Source organism: Hyaena hyaena, unplaced genomic scaffold, assembly GCF_003009895.1.
Source record: "Hyaena hyaena isolate Hyena2069 unplaced genomic scaffold, ASM300989v1 scaffold_235, whole genome shotgun sequence".
NCBI lineage: Eukaryota > Metazoa > Chordata > Mammalia > Carnivora > Hyaenidae > Hyaena > Hyaena hyaena.
The window spans coordinates 1,802,045-1,805,893 of record NW_024080867.1 but is presented as its reverse complement, the minus strand read 5'-3'; the positions used below and the strand labels follow the sequence as shown (position 1 = coordinate 1,805,893).

Genomic DNA, 3,849 nt, shown 5'->3' with positions numbered 1-3,849 from the left:
AGGTTCTGTCTACCAGCCCCAATTGCATGCCCTTTCCATCCTCAGTAGTTGCCAAATGAAGTGATTTTGGTATCAGTTACTCTCCTCAACCTCTTTTTATTTTTCCCTCTGATAGATGCTCCCCTAAGAGGTATGTTTAGTTTTCTCTGATTTTGAGTTAGAGAGTATTTGTGTTTCTATGACCTATCATTATGTTCTTGAGATTTATCAACGTTAAATTCGTTTTAGCTGTGATTCGTTTATTTTTTTACTGCCTTAAATTATCAAAACATATGAATGTTACAGTTTTTTCATTCTGTCAGTGATAGTGTTTGTTTCTCAACTGTTGCTAAGATGAACAATGCTGTATTGAACATTCTTTTTTTTTCCTTTATATTTTATTGTCAAGTTGTTTCCATATAACACCCAGTGGTCATCCCAATAATGAATCTTCTTGAACAAATCCCCCTAGGACACATGTGTCAGAATACAGAATTATTTAAGAGTGCAATTGCCAGGTTAATGAGGATGTCCAGGCCACTACTGCCTGTGCCTATTTCCAACTGTTTTAAACAAATTACATTACCATTGGACATAGATGAAATTCCCCATGGCTGTACATCTCTGTTCACCCCTGACGATATCAAACTTTAAAAATATTGCTAAATATTGAATGTTTCAATGTTGCTTCCCTTTGCCTTTGCATGATTACTAATAAAGGTAGAAGTTTTCTCATGTCCGGGGGACATTTGTTGCCGTGTGTGTGTGTGTGTGTGTGTGTGTGTGTGAGAGAGAGAGAGAGAGAGAGAGAAATGCCTTTTTATCACTTTGCTTCTACTTATATTTGTTATTTTCTGCTTTTATTTGCACACAGAAGTGCCCAAGTTTTCTGATAATGATGCTTGCCCAGTAATGTAGGATAATTATATCTTTTCCTAGTTTGTGGTTTGTATTTTTCTTTCTTTCTCATAGGATCATTTGTTGAATGGTTTTTACTTTTAATGAAATCAGACTTATCCAGGTTTATTTTATGAGTCTTGTTTAAGAATAAATCATTCCCCTCCCTCAGAATAAATAATTCCCTACCCCAAATCATACGGATATCTTATATTGTCTGGGAAGATGATAGTTTGCCTTTTCACACAGAAGTATTCATCCACATGAATCCTATTCATCTAGGATAGGGAGAAGGGATCTACTATTTTTTTTTCAATGAACATTAAAAAAAAAGTACTAGCTCCAAGCTCCATTTAATGAATAGTTTGCCTTTCCCACTGCACAGCAATCTCTTATGAAGCAATTTTTTATATTGATTGCCTTTGCTTCTGGGGTCTTTTATTGGTTCATTTATCCATCTATGTGTCAATAAGTCTTAATTACTATAGCCTTCTCCCCGCCTTTTTTTTTTTTTTTTTGGAAGTTCATCATCTTTAGACTCAAGGAATTAACATTGATGGGTGCAGACCACCCAGGCCCAGAGTTTTGTGGTTCTGGGTGCAGAGGCAGGGGTGTGGGCAGACCCAGCTACAGCAGGCACACAAGAAATTTGTGGGAGGGGAGGGGGCAGTTAGCAGATTTGGTCTTAATCTTGGTGGGGTGGGGTTGAAAAGTGATTATCCTTGGGGCTTGGGAATGAGGAACAGAAAGAAGAAGACTATTTCGGGGGGGGGAGCAGAGCAGGCCTAGAGGGGCAGCCCCCTACTCCTGGTCCTCATAGTTGAGAAGGAAGGGAAATGACGCCCCTCCCCTCAGTGCTGAGGCAGAGACCCTTGGCTCAGTCTCCTCCTGTCCCACCCCCATCCATGGAAGAGACAGAGTCCTTGGCCCTTGGCTCTTTTTTTTTTTTTAATGTTTTATTTATTTCTAGGAGAGAGAGAGAGAGAGAGAGAGAGAGAGACAGCATGAGCAGGGGAGGGTTAGAGAGAGAGGGAGTCACAGACTCTGAAACAGGCTCCAGGCTCTGAGCTGGCAGTCAGCACAGAGCCCGACGCGGGGCTCGAACCCACGAACCGCGAGATCATGACCCAAACGAGAGTGGGACGCTTAAGCGACTAAGCCACCCAGGCGCCCCTGCCCTTGGCTCCTTTTAAGAGTCCAGAGCCTGTTCTCTGTTGAACCTCTGGAAGAAATTTTTGCTAAACTCATAAGTGATGATCATTATGGCACAGGAAGGGGTGGCCTTGATGACCGTTGGGACAGAGCCTGCAGAGTCCTGTGGTGCGTGATTCAGCCAGGATCTTCTGTAGCAGCACGTCATTCAGGCTCAGTTGTTCCCAGCGTGACGTGGCATGGAGTCAGGGTGGACGCCACTATCCCTTAGAGCCCTCCAGCCGCAAAGCTGATGATGCCCACAGACGTCTTTTGGCTGGAGTCCATTCATCCACATCTTCACCAGCTGTAGTTGAATCAGGACAGGGCTGAGAAGGGGACATCCTGAAGGGCGGTGGGGTCCCAGCCACAGTGAGCGCCAGCCACCCAGAGCCGTGGGAGCTGGACACAGGCACCGAGGTCCCGGTGTGACACAGGCTGAGCCTGCAGCTTGGTCTGCACCAGCTCCAAGTAGGCTAGTGCACCAGCCACCGTGGGTGCAAAGGAGTCAGGGCGTGACCACAAAGGAGGGCCTTCAGTTGGTCACAGACGGTGAAGGAGATGGCAGTGGCCAGCACAGGGGCCGGGAGGCCAGTCCCCGGGTCCCTCTCCTGTCCTACAGTCCACAGAGGTCTCCATGGTGCTAGCAAAGTGAGTGGTGTCCTGAAGCCAGGTGGCACAGAGCACGCCATTTGGGTACAAGTACAGGGGCTCCAGGACGTCGTTGCAGACAGGAGGCATCTCCCTGTGGACCAGAGAGGGGAGGGCAGTTTGGAGCAGCATAAGCTCCAGAGTCTGGAGGGAGGCTTCAGCTCACTGGCCACTGAGGGACACAGATGGCAAGCGTGTCTTCCCACGTCCAGGGGTGTCATGCAGAGGGAGGTGGCCACAGCCCCAGTGCCTGAGGCACCATTTGTTGGAGGAGGCTAATGCCATCTTGTAGCTTCATTTCTGGCTGGAGGCCAATGCAGGGTCTGTACATCAATGACTATAGCTTTTAAATGAAATCTTTGTAAGGTACGCCCAGTTCAATCAGCATCCCCTCTCCCACAGTCTGTTATGCTGCACGAGTAGCTTGGTTGACACTAACCTCCTCTGTGTTCCACATACACCTTAGAATTATTGAATAAAAATTTCTGTTGGATGGAATACTCCATGGCAATGAGAAAGAGTGAAATCTGGCCATGTGTAGCAACATGGATGGACCTTGAGGGTGTTATGCTGAGCGAAATAAGTCACGCAGAGGACAAATACCATATGTTTGCACGTATAGGAGGATTAGGAGGAACTTAATGGAGGACCATGGGGGAGAAGAAGGGGGGAAATGGGGAGGGGGAGAGGGAGAGGCAAACCATGAGAGACTCTTGAATGCTGGGAACAAACTGAGGACTGATGGGTGTGTTGGGGGGAGAGGGGAGATGGGCATGGAGGCGGGCACTTGTGGGGATGAGCACCAGGTGTTATATGGAAACCAACTTAACAATAAACTATTTTTTAAAATCTGTTGGGATTAGCAATTTACTGAATATAGAAGTGGATATGGAAAGAATTGACATTCTTATAATAATGATCATTCCTATATAAGAACTTAGTATAATTCTTCATTTCTTACAATTTTTATATGTCTATCAATAAAACTTCATACTTTATCCATTAAGGCTTATAATATTGTATTACATTTATTTCTTGTTACTTTATATTTTTCTTGTCATTGCATAGGACATCCTTTCTTATTTTTTTCAATTATAAATTTGAGTATAATTACAGTGTTCTATTAGTTTC

At 44.9% G+C, this 3,849-nt stretch overlaps 1 pseudogene; it reads right to left on the bottom strand.

Annotated features, from left to right (window-relative positions):
- Window positions 1-2,065: 2,065 nt before the first annotated feature.
- Window positions 2,066-3,016, bottom strand: LOC120239646 (annotated as a pseudogene).
- Between the last annotated feature and the right edge of the window lie 833 nt (window positions 3,017-3,849).